The sequence below is a fragment of the Heptranchias perlo genome, chromosome 1 (genome assembly GCF_035084215.1).
Source record: "Heptranchias perlo isolate sHepPer1 chromosome 1, sHepPer1.hap1, whole genome shotgun sequence".
Taxonomy (NCBI): domain Eukaryota; kingdom Metazoa; phylum Chordata; class Chondrichthyes; order Hexanchiformes; family Hexanchidae; genus Heptranchias; species Heptranchias perlo.
In genome coordinates, this window is record NC_090325.1 from 114,637,896 (window position 1) to 114,651,625 (window position 13,730).

General features: G+C 40.8%; 1 protein-coding gene across 3 annotated transcripts in view; it reads right to left on the bottom strand.

The window, feature by feature from the left end:
- Positions 1 to 13,730, bottom strand: part of shroom3 (shroom family member 3) — a 426,592-nt gene that overhangs the window by 125,690 nt on the left and 287,172 nt on the right. The window contains exon 1 of one of the 3 annotated variants that reach the window (XM_067990132.1): positions 13,145 to 13,246. The exons of the other annotated variants lie outside the window; for them this stretch is intronic. The gene's annotated coding sequence lies outside the window, so the exon portion shown is untranslated. Of the gene's footprint in view, positions 1 to 13,144; positions 13,247 to 13,730 lie in introns of those variants that run through there. 3 annotated transcript variants of the gene reach the window in all.

Consider the following 13,730-nt stretch of genomic DNA (forward strand, 5'->3'; position numbering starts at 1 on the left):
TCGCTTTTTTTTATGGCTGCATCCAATCAACATCTCATTTTGCAACATAGATAGGCAGATGTTAGTTCTATTTAAGTCTCTGTGGTTCTAAAACATTGTAGCAGAGGTTGACCTGATCGCATGTTAAACGTATCAACTGATTGCAACTACGGGAGGCAGTGGAGACTTCAAACAGTTAACAGTGCAAACAGCTGATGGAGAGTTCAGGCAGCTTCAATCATCTCTTCACACTGTTAACAATCTATGGGAGGCAGTCGGAAAGCGGAGACTTCTGGCAGCTTCAATCAGCTGGGACGTTTAATGTGAGATCATGACAACCTCTGCTACAATGTCTTGGTTCTTACGGATGGATTTCCCAGCCACCGTGTAAAGCGGGCAAATCGCGTTAGAAGAAACTGTAAAAGAAATATACTGTCTTCACTATAGTGTAAAAGAACTAAAAATTAGTTTCAAGCTATGTAGTAGGTATACACACAAGTAAAATATACAGACAGAATTAACAGAAACCAGCAACCAGGCCACGTGTGAAAATTCTACCAACACTGGGCAAACTTTCAATGTCGGCGCGGGTGTGAAGCGGATGGTAGTGGATTGGCCGCTTGTTATACACTCTGCCCAATTTTCCATTCCATTTGACTTCAATGGAAAGGAAAATTGTGATTGGGTGTATAATGAGCGACTGATCCACTACTGCTCGTTTTATGACCCCGCTGTTGAAAGTTTTGCCTAATGTGTTTTGAAAAGTATAAAGTCTATTTTTAATTCAAAGTTGTTTAATTCATATTATCTGATAATTCAATTTTAGTACTAAATTCCCAATTTGTGGTGTTGCATTGCATAATTCAAAAAAATTTTACTGCAAAAAACTTTGAATTATGACTGTAGACTGTAATTGAAATATTTGAAATAATAGCACTGTACCTGCTAAATCAGAGGAACACATATACTGCTTATCATTAATATTGGTCCCTTTCTGAATTATGATGAGTTAAGTGAACAACATGCACCTTGTAAAACAAGGAGATTTCTGACAAGTTTCCTTAACACTACACAAAGGGAAACTTTGTTGTACAATTCTGCACAGGGTTTTCCAAAGTTATTTATTCATGTCAATTGCCTATTTTACATGTGAAGATTTCAAAAATTTTAAAAATGCAAACAGGAAATCTGGAACAAAAACTGAAAATACTAGAAGTATATCTCAGGTTCATCAGCAACAGAAAAGAGGAAAAATGGCTTAACATTTCAGGAGTAAACTCATTGTCAGAACTGTTCCAACAATGGTCTCTACCTGAAATTTCAGCATCTAAAAAAAAGTCATTAACATTTTGGTTAGAGAACATTTGTCATGAGCAATTCTGACAAAGTTAAGCTTGAAATGCTAAGCTACCTTTCCTCTTTTCAGTTACTGAAGGACCTGCTGTGTATTTCCAGCATTTATGTTTTCATTTACTTTCAAGATTCTCTGGTTAGCAACAAACCCAATCTTTATAAAAGCATGTGTCTAGTAGAATAAGGGACAATCATGCTACAATTCAAATCACTATGCAACCACAGAAGGTACATTGTTGTGAAAACTATCTTTATCTTCTTGTTCACATAAATGCGCAACAAAAATTCCAAAAACTTGAGAAAATGACACAAAGGTTGAATGTTAAGGCTATAAATAACTTATAGAGATCCAAAATTACATCAGTTACCTTAACCTTTGACTTATGGCATTACAACACCCTCGGTCATGTTTGCAATCCTCTGGTTAATAGTTCACAGCTTTAGTCCTCAAATGCAGTAATAAAGTGCATTTCATGTATATTAAAATGTTGACGTTTTTCTTGCCTGCAATATGTTGTTAAAGTTCATTACTTCTGGACACTTCTGTCCAAGCACGTGGACCCCTTTCATGTTGAACAGTCCCAGGATCATAACCTGAAAAATGCTGGAAAAATTATCAAGGGGGAAACCCTGGAAATCAGGAAGAATCAGTGGGTGCATATCATAAAAGGATAAAAATGGACCAGCTGTCCATGATATCTAGAAGAGTGGCCAAGATATGCTTCATCAATCTAGCCAGGTTCAACAACCACCTATATTTCACCCAGACTAATACTACAACAAAAGAGCTAACTTCAAAGAGAACCTCACTCAAACGCCCAATGACAAAGACAGGTCATTAAACAGCAGACAGATCAAATACCTCTTCCTGTCAATCAAGGGATTAACTCAAAATTTTCAGGAATGTAATTAAGTACAAACTTGGATTCCTAACCAACTCAGCATTTTGATTTTACTATGGCTGATGAAGCTCCAAGATCGATGATCAAAACAACCTGAAATAATTAAGCCACAACAAAGACTGGTTACATTTTTCTGGCATTTTCACATAAAATATACACATACATACTTCTATGTTACAACAGATGTTCAGTAGGGTGATACAAAATGGCAGAAGAACCAATGTCTTTCCTTCATCCTACAATCCTTAGTCTCTTAAAAGCCAAGCTGGGGTGACTTAACTAACATTTCCTGATTTATCTCCTCTTTTCTTTTACTCCTTTAGGTCTTGGTGGTTTCTTGGACTGCGGGCTTTAGCCTTTCACCCTGGTTTCATAATCAAAAAAAAATTTGGAGTTGTGGTCACATCATAAAGTGCCAGTTCTCCCCCACCTCCTCCTCACCCCCCTACCCACCACTACCAACCAGATTCAAACTTCTCTTTCTTTCTTTCTTTCCCTCCTAAAGTTCCACAGGTGAGCAGTCACCCAAATGGCCATTATTCACATCCAGCTGTAGAGGACATCATGGCGCAGCCTGAATCTATCCGCGCACACGCACAGTACCAGTAGGTATCGCTACAGGACAATCAGAAGTAGGGACCACGTTAACCCTCTGCAGTGCCCCTACTCTGCCCTGGTGCAGAGCAGCTAACTCAGACCAGGAATCAAACTTGCTCTGATTTGTAAGGCTCACACGTGAAGGCTGTACCTTTGAGTCATCACAGCTAGGGTCTAGTAGTTTATAATAGAGACTTGCTCTGCTCTTCCTACTCATTCAAAAGAAATCTACATTTACACCAATATTGCACCTTATTCTATAAAGCAATGGGAAAGACTTCCTGTGTGCTATGTGTAGCAAAAGTATAAGCAAGTATTTTATGTAGAGAGAAATTATTCCCAGGCAATTCCATTCTCTGTCCCTGCTTAAGCTAAGGTTCAACACTGCTCCTTTCCAGCAAGTGAATGCAAGAGAGGCAGGTAAAAATTCTCCATTACCTATAGTGGTACTAGAGTTTTAATCTTACTACATCGTTTTTCACTCACACAAGCATTACCTTGCTCCCTGGAAAGCATGGAAAAGGGAGAGTAGTGTTGAAATCTCAGCAAGTGACAACTGTACCCGGGCAAGCTGGAGAATGGGATGCAAACGCATTGAAAGATTCTTATTTATGTTTGAAGGGTTGATAATTACTAACGGGCAATTTCCTTGTTTGCCTCTATGATTACCACTGTCCTGTTAGCTAGCCAGATTTCTCATGAAAGGGAGTTAATCCTCAGGCTGCAAATGGTTTTCTTTTTCATCAATTTCAGATCATATTACTTTTGATACTAGAGTTTGAAAAGAAAAAAGCATTAAAATAGTTACACGTTTGAAACCCACACAGGAACTAAGTGATACAACACAATACAGCAGAGAAATGTCTTTTCATCAGTTAGATCTAAGTCTGAATCCTGCCTAGACACAGGAAGACCCATGCTTGATCAACGCTATTAATGGTCATTACTGAAATAGGTTTCTACAGTCTCTGTTCTGCCCCACAGCAGAATGCAGTTGTGAATCTTGCTAATTCACTGAGGTCATTAGGGTAGAAAATTCAGCATCTCAAAAGAACTGTTATGCTGGTACATTGGGAGTACACTTTTTACAATGAGTTGGAATTGTTCTGCATTGTTTAGTGGGATGTAAGGTATTGCTGAAGCACATTTTGTCTGACCTACAAATGTAAGAAGCTTTCAGTGACTACAAAAACTAGGGGGAGGGTAACTACATTTTATTCCGAAAACATTTCTTTCACTATGCAGCTCAATGTGGACACACATACTGAAAAACATTTGGAATTGCAATTTCATGGAGTACTAAAGACTGCCATGCCTCTCAGTTTTGTTATGAAATAGTTGTGTTTACACAAGGAATGATCAATGGTTTTTGCTAACAAAAGCAAAGATTTGATGAGTAAACTGATAGTCAAACTGAAACAAAATGTTCCATGTATCTAACAGTTGTGAATGCCTAACTGCCCTTGAAATGACAAAATTACATTAATTCATTAGAATGTGGGAGCTCACAACCAAAGGTTGCAGTGGCCACTACCTGTATCAGTCATTGCCCTGCAGGCTTGAAAACATATAAATTACTTCCTAAAATATATTTTAGTTTTATTTTAAATACTTCAGGTTCTTTTGTGTCCAATCACAAATGAGTGTATTTTGAATGCAACTATCCAATGGAGATGTGATTAAAAGCCTGTCCTTGATGTGAATGATCGCTGTGTCTATACTAACAGGCAGGTTTGCTGGCTGCCCTCACAGAATCAGTCTATTAGCACATTCAGACATCAGCACAATACTATTAGACCATGTTTCTTTCAACCTAATAATCCTATTTACAGCGACAAGTATAACACAAAAAGGAGACTTTTTCTCCCCAAAAGAATGTTGTTGCAAAAGGTTTCTTCAAAAACTATTCACTGTAGTAACATTTTGCAGCATTTCTATTCACACACTATTTGATCTGTTGTTCTACTTGCAGTGTCAGATTTTCTGTAATGTACCCACTTAGGCATCGACTTGAAAGGTTGCCAGTGACATTCTATCAGATGTCAGTCACTGGCAGTGATTTCAATACAATCTCACATGCAAAAGAACCTTCCCAGCCGAGGGCAGTATTTCTGTAACAAAATAAAATGACCAGATTTTTTTTTGTTGCATGTGTGTCTTTTAGGTAATCTTGCAAATGATAACACGGTATACCTTTTTTCCCCTTCAATTTTCCTCCCTCCTCTCCTGAGGATGTTGACTCTTGCTGGGGTCTGCTTCCAAAGGCTCCAGGAACCTCCAGTACCATGTGGCCGAGACAGTGAGTGTCTGCAAACTATTCGACTTTAGGGGACATCACAGCAGAGCTCAATCCTGTTCTCACCTTGACATTCACACATATGGACTTTCCAATAGGGGGTAGTAATCTGGAGGGTAATTTTAACTCCCAAGGACGGGTGGGTTGGGGCTGGGATTCTGGGCTTCCTGTCCTGAAATCCTTCGGTTCGTTCTTTACGGCCCCGAGTAAATATGGAGGCTGAGGAATGGGAACCCCAGCTGATTTTTTCCCTGTCCCTCACCCAGGAATGTTATGACTGTCTTGTCCCTAATACCACCCTGGCAGTTCAGTTAACCCAGCACAGACCAGGGAATGACCCTGGAATCTTCCTGATTTGAATTACATACATTTGAATGACGTAATTATCCGTCAACCATCAGAAGTACTGTTATCCGAACTAGAGGGTAAATGTTTGGGAATGTGTTGCAGGCCTGATCCGAACCCTAAACATCTATCTATATTAATTTTTTTTAAAATGAGTGTAATTGAAGCCCACTATCTGGGATCTGTTTGATCCATGGCAAATACATCAGCACCCAACCACCTGTTGATAAGTGAGTGGGAGTAGAGGCTAAATCCCAGTCTGTGGTACCGGGTGTGTCGTCACCACCAGTATGCTGTTCGTTAGTGGTGAGCCAAGCAGCAAAGTGATGCAGGATGTATCCACAGCCTAAAACGACACATGCATTACAACACCCATGGTTAATCTCTCTGTAGGTGTCCTTATGATGGGGACGGAACAGGAGCAGGAAGAAGAGGAAATGAGAGAAACATGCAGGTTAAGGTTACGCTAAAGATAAGACCACTAATCAGGAGATACGCTTCCACCAAAATCTACAGACCACGCCACTCCCTCAAGGATGTCATAGAAGAGATCAATTAAGGAGGCAACAGTTCACTAAGGAGGCACAGAAGGAACTCTGTCTCCTATTGTAGTCTGACTACAAACATCCTCGTAAACACTAAAACCAAATAAACAACAGATTTACTTCACAATACTGGACTTCATAATCATAAAGTGGTTTTACTGTTCTGAGATATATTTGGAGCAATTGCTTCTTATTACCACTGTGTCCATCTCTGCAGCTTCTTTGTGCTATTCTTAAACATATACTGATGTTGCACTGAGGTGCTACCTGAGGGCCAGGGACACCAGTGCTGCCTGTGTGCACTGTGCTATCATGAGCCTCTTGGGTCCATGATGGCCCCGATCTCAATGCTGCTGAGTCACGGGAGGCCCCTTCAGCAGGCTGTGTCACCACTGCAAGTGTGCGCTTGGACATGTATACCTTGGACATGTATCCTGACACCTACATGAGCAGGCATCTGAGGTGCCTGGCTGGAAAGGTCATATTATCTGACATCAGAGACAGGACGGCATCCTCTAGGTGAGGAAATTGCAGATGCATTAGTCATCATTTTCCAAAACTTTCTAGAACCAGGAATTGTGCCTTTGGATTGGAAAATTACAATTTTAACTCCATTATTTAAGAAAGGTGGAGGGAGAAACCAGGTAACGACAGGCCTGGAGATGGAGGTAACATTGGGATGTGGATTGGTAATTGATTGGAATGCAGGAGACAGACAGTGGGGATAAATGGTTCATTCTCTGATTGACAGGATGTGACAAGTGGTGTTCCCCAGGGATCTGAACTGGGGCCTCAGCTTTTCACCATCTATATATATATATATATATATATATATATAAAAATAAATGATTTGGATGAATGAATAGAGAATTGCAAGTTCACATCACTAACAAGTTCAAGACACTAACTTGGAAGGCATAGAAAGTTGTGTGGATAGGAGTGGGAAGTTACAAAGGGACGTAGACAGACTAAGTGAGTGGGCAAAACACGGATGGAGTTCAATGTGGGGAAGTTTCAGGTCACCCACTTTGAATTGAGACAGACAAATTGAAATATTTTATTAATGCTGAGAGACTATGAGCGGTGGATGAGCAAAAGGATTTAGGTGTCCATGTACACAAATCACTGAAAGCTAGTGCACAGGTAGAAAACGTAATCAAAAAGGCTAATGGAATGTTGGTCTTTATCTCAAGGAGGCTAAAATTCAAGAGTGAGGAAATGATGTGTCAATTGAACAGAGCCTTGGTCAGACCCCATTGACCTTGGAGGGAGTACAGCACAGATTCACCAGAATGATACCAGGCCATAAAGGGTTAAATTATGAGGACAGGTTGCATAAACTTGGTTTGTATTCACTTGAATTTGGAAATTGAAGGGTGATCTAACAAAGGTCTTTAAAATGATAAAGGGCTTCGACAGTCGATACAAGAAACTATATCCTTTGGTGGGGAAATCTAGAACAAGAGGGCATCATCTTAAAGTTAGAGCTAGGCTATTCAGGAGTGAAATCAGGAAGCAATTTTTCATACAAAGGGTGGTGGAAATATGAAACCCGCTTCCCCAAAAGCTGTGGATGCTGGGGCAATTGAAATTTTCAAGACTGAGATTGCTAGGTTTTGTTTTGAATCCCCTCCCTAAACTCTCCGTCTCTCTACCTCTCTCTCCTTCTTTAAGACACTCCTTAAAACCTGCCTCTTGGACACTGTCCTAATATCTTATGTGGCTTGGTGTCAAATTTTGTTTAGTAACGCTCCTGTGAAGTGCCTTGGAACATTTTACTACATTAAAAGTGCTATATAAATGCAAGTAGTTGTTGTTGTTAAGGGTATGAAGAAACATGGAGCAAAGATTGGTAAATGAAGTTGAGATACAGATCAGCCATGATTTAATTGAAGGGCAGAACAGCCTGGAGGGGATGAATGGCCTACTCCTGTTCCGATGTTCCTACACCAAAAGAAATCCCAGATTCGATGGCTGCATGAGGCACTGCAACTGGCAACAGCAGCCCTGCTCTAAGTGGAAGGGGATGGGGGGGGGGGGGGGGGGAGGAGGTGGTGGATGAGAAATCATCCAGGGTTTCTGCATTCAAATGCTACCCTGCTGGATAAAGAGAACATGACGACATTGGGTGAAGGCAGGAATGGGCTTGGCTGTGATTTCCAAATGGTTGATTGATCTGCCAACACAATATCATGGCTCACAAAGAATGGTCACACAGGTGAGATACAGGACAGCTACCAGCACCCGTGGGATCCTGCTCCAAGAAAAGTCAATGCCTTCAGAGGAGAAGGGGAGAAAATTGAATGTTACCTTTAATAAAAAAAAATTCCTCCCATTGAGATGCAATTAATGTGCAATTGCTCACCTTAAGTAATCACACTTTTATTTACCAATTTGACATTGTGCAAAGTTTCACGTTGATTACACAGTCCACTTACAGTAGCAGTCCCTGTATTTAACCACCTACACCCTTAGGCAAGGATGTTTAAACAAGCGTTTTTTGCAAACAGATGACAAGTTAAATTTGCCAACACAAATCCGAAACAGTCAGATCCACTGTGTGCATGAATTCTCCAAGATGGCTCCTAGGCTGGCTGCTCCCTAGGGTGCTCCTTTGCTGTGCTCTCCCTAAACCTCTCCACCTCTCTCTCCTCCTTTAATATGTTCCTTAAAACCTACTTCACCTGTCCTAATATCTCCTTATGTGGCTCGGTGTCAAATTTTGTTTGATAATCGCTTCTGTGAAGCATCTTAGGATGTTTTACTACATTAAAGGCTCTATATAAATGCAAGCTGTTGTTGTTGTTGTGCCTCTTGGAAATTTATGACCATTACCATGTCAGAAACACAATGTTGTACATTTATAGCCAACACATTGAACACAACAAACAATTTGCATGTGGTCATTTTGATCTTCTAGGCCTTTTTCTTAAAAGTGAGCTGTGAGTAGTATAACCATATTTTCAACTAAATTAAACAACCCATTGGAATTGCGCACAGGCACAATAATGAGCCTCATCACACAGTAATAAGCCGGTGGCTTCAATCAGACCTTACCCACATGTCTGGGCCATATGTCTAGGGGCAAAGGAAGTGTAAGGAATAGGTTGAGGTTAAGCGTTTCCACCTCGAGGAGGAAAGGGGAGGAAAGAAAATCAATGATGATTCAACCAGTCTCTACCAGCCTATTACAGAGTAGCACTGGCCCTGATCTAGGATCGGGTTTGCGCTTCCTCCCAGTTGGTGAGTCATCTTTTACACAAGGGAGCCAAAAAGTCAGCTCTCTTTTAAGGATAGTTAGCAACCGCACCATCAGGACAGAAGGCAGACGGATGGGGGGATTCCCTGAAGTTACAAGAGACGACTTTGACAAGAGATCAGATGAAGCAACTGCTGATGGGACAGAAAGAAAGCAGTCGGTGTTTCTTTCCAGTTAAATTATGTTAAGCTACTCTAATAATGGATTTATAAAAACTACGAGCAGAAAAAAGTTACTTCAGATTGATCAAGATGGCTGATGGAATAGCAGAATTTTTATGAGGTATGATGAAAGCAAGATGCGGAACCAGATCTGATGGAAGAGTGGAACGTGAAACTTTCCAGAACTCCTTTTTGAGTCTGAATTAACTTTAACTGTGCTCATAATTGAGAGCTCCTAAGAGAGCTAACCTTTCTGGCTCACTTTTTCCCCTCCAACTTTAACTCAATGATCTTAGTAAATAACCCCACATCACCACCAATTACTCCACTTTGTTCAACCATTATGACTTGATACCAAGTTTTATCCCTTCTTGATCTGTTGGGTCTTCTGATCCCAGTCGTCGTGGCATCCCTCCATCACCCTCAAGATGTGTGCCTCCAAACTTACTCCTGTCCTATGCCATCTCTTTAATCTCTAAGTCCCAGTCTACTTTTCCTTCTCCTTGGAATTTTCTTGCATTCACCCTAGCCGTAAGAAAGCAGATCCCTCATTGCCTTCTATCTATTACCCTATTGCTCTAACATCGATAGCATTCATAACTTTAAGAAAGTATCAGCTTGAAAGTTCTGGCCTAGTCCATGATCGTCAGAATGGTTTTTGGTGAGAGCTCCCCACTGGAAATCTAGTTTCCTGTACTATGTACTTTGGAACTCTGCTTTCAAACACCATGTTAAATTATATGTCATTGCCCTGAATATCTCCAAAGCCTTTGATATAGCCTGGCATCGTATACTATTTAACAAATTAACATCATATGGCCTTCCACCAAAAGTATGATAGAGCAATTTGAGATGAAACTGAAAAGCCACTATCTGTGCTGGATTTAATGGCTTTTGACTTTTGTCCATTGACTCAGTAGTTCCCCACCATTTGGTCCTGCCTCCACTCTGTTCCTTCCTCACATCAATGTCCTCCTCCACTCATCAACTAATCCTATCCACTCTTTGACAGATGATTTCACTTGACATTCCTCAACATCCTTCACAATGGATGACATAAGTGATCACAAACTCCTCAGTGCAGTGGATGAATCACTATATCTTGATCTCTTCCATGCCCTTCAATAGGACAATTCTTCAAAGACCTACCCTCTTCACGTCTCTTGTATGTTGAGGGCTCTATCCTTCGGCTTCCTTCATCTATTGAGATTCTTGGCCTCATTAACTCCTCTAGCATCAATGGAACTCCCACATGTCCTTTGTAAAGCTGCCTCCAAGATGCACAATTTCCTTTTTTTGTACTAAACACTTGTTTCCCCTTCAACAACTTGACAGTATAAATCCCAAATATGTCCAATACTTGAATACTCCTCCCACTTCTGGAGAGGCTCTCTATTACCTCTCTTGCACTCCTGGACAGAGTATAAGACAAAATTGTTCAACCGATGGGCAAGCCCATCTCACCTCCAACAAATCTCTCTCCCTCTCATAAGTTTTCTTGTTTCTCTATTTCAATACCCAGTGACTTTCTGAAGTTTCATGAATTGTTCCTTCTAAGCTCCATAATCCCACCAACATGATCTTCCTCCTCCATACATCCCCAGTGCATTGAAACCAAGGCCAGGAATTTCCTCAGAGCTGCTCCCTATTTACGTGCAAACTGGATTTCCTCTGCACTGCTGGCGAACTTATGGCAGCAGAACAGAGACAGCTCTGAGGAAATTCTTAGCCCAAAACTCATCACACAGTCTCATATCCTAAACTCATTACTTCTTTTAACTGTGTGACCCCCAACTCTCTTAGTCTTCCCTTCCTCCTATAATCTTCAGGCTTTTAAAATTCAGTTTGGCATCACATAATCACTATCGCCTGATTTACCACGTCTTTAAACTCTGTTCAGTCTCAGTGGTGTCTTGCAGGACTGGCCTTGATATTCAGCTTAGTTTCTCAATAATCATTAAAAAAAAGGACACCCTTTTCAATATGTGAGGTCACAGAAAGCACTTTGTACAAACTGTCTGCACAAAATCTCCAGAATCTAAAAATACTCTTTTCCTCCTTCTCCAACCATCTCTTTTTCAGAAGAAAGAAAAATCCCATGTATCTAGAGGTAGTGGGGTTACGAGGATAACAGAAGACCTACAATGCATTACTTACAGAGATGACTGCCAAAATGCTAAGCCTGCTGGTCCCCAATTTCTGATCTGGGGCCAGGGCAGAGGGCGAACAAACCACTTACCTACAGCTGGAATTTGGCGCAGAACTCAATTCCGTTGGCATTCCACCCCGTTTCTTACGTGAAACTACTTTCTAGCAGTGATGAGGCGTGGGTGATCTTTCATCCAGCCACCCCTCCAAATCCAGGGAGCCTGTCTGAGAGTGTTGCTGGCTACACCGGGAATTCTGCCCAATATGCCCTTATAAGACCTCAAAAGAACTCTTGTCAACTGAGAGCTGGTGTGAGTATTGTTCAGGCCTTTGGAAAGGCCCTAAACTTTCAGCAGGCAAAGATAGTCAAGGGGTTTGATTACCTTGACCAGTGGATTCATTCATAATTTTTTTTTACCTTCATTATTTGGTTCTTCCCGTGCCTTTCGTTCTCCATAGCACTACTCTGATTATGTAGGCCCCTGCTTGGGATGGCGCTACTGATGTACTCTTGCAGGTGCTCACCTACTCCATGCAGATGTGCCCGTCCCTGGGATTTAGATTTGGGTCTACATTGTAGCATTTGCTCTGCCACACTTTCACCAACTAGAATTTCAGCCCTGTCTTCAATTACAACTGACTATGACTAACTGGAACAAAAAAAATATTGATTGACAAGTATTGATCACACCAAAAAATACCATGGCGCTTTATTCCTGGGAATTAACCTTTACATAACCCAGATGCAGCTGGTAATCCTGCTGTTTTAACACATGTATTAGATTTCACTCATTTACACAAGCCTTGTCTACAGGCAAACACCCAGAAAAACATCAGGGAGAAAGAGCATGCATGGATCCAGTATGGATCTATGCCATTCAAATTTGATTACAAATACAGCAGAAACAATTATTTTGAGAGAGACAATCTCCATCTTTCTTCTGATTGCTAACTATAAAATCCAACATGAAATGTCCAGAGGTCTGACCGGGACACCGTAACCAGGCAGTCAGTGTGATAAAACACACTTATCTGATGGAATATTCAAATACTTAAAACCAGCCAGTCAGTCTCAGGATCAATGTCAGCAGACTTTGTACACTGTACCCAGGTAAGGCAGCGTGAATGACTGACTCCCTCCCTACCAACGGTGCAAATTCATTCAAATTAATAAAACAGCATAGCCAAATTTTGGGCAGGTGGGGATCAAGATTTTGAATCCGTTTTTTAAAAAAATAAAAAGATTGTGCATTATGAAAAGTCTCTGTTGCATCCCATACCTGTCTGTAGTAACAATACTTCATCTCTTCAGTGCCCGAAGCTTTTGAAACATATGGTTATCTTCTAAGTGGTTAGATGATCCAGACTAACCAGGCGTGCATAAGCTGCACATAGAGGAATGACACCAGATACCAAGTCCGAAACCTGCCTTTTGTTCATGTTTGCAGCTTTGAGACCACTTAATCTTGTCCAAGCAATGTCACTGAAAACACGTTACTGTCAAGCACTTTTTCAAGGGTTAAACTTTTGTTTTAATGAAAAAAATATATTCAACTTACCCACTCAGAAGGCCTTTACCATTGAACAATCTTTTCAATCCTTTTTTAATCCACTTGTTAATTTACATTTTTAACAGAAGCATTCTACAGTTCAACATGGCTCTCGCTCTCTCTCTCAGCCAAACAGCTACTCCAGTAACTTAATCACAAGTCCATCCTTCTCTAGACAGGAATGTGCCACATTGCAAAGGGGAAGTAAGGGAGAAGGAGGGGGGGAATCTGAAAATAAACTCTGCCAAGGGCTGTAAAAACCACAAAGTCGTCCACTGATTTTAATCCTACAGAAATCAGCGGGAGACGATAGCCTCAGCAGCTATTAAGTAGGAGATTGTCTGAAGATGGGGAGTAATTAAATAGAGTCCACCCCCCCCCCATTTTTAATCATTGTCTGGATAACCAGCCCACTGAGGCACTCGAGCTTTCAAAAATTGAAGTGTTGTAAATAGCATTAGATTTAGCTCAAGTTGAAAACTATGACTTGCAAAGCTGGATCTGAGGTAAAGTGTGCTCTAAACTGTTCAATTGAAGCTGAACATGTTATTTACTGATTTAATACAGCAGTTACAAACACAATCAGAAAGTTGCA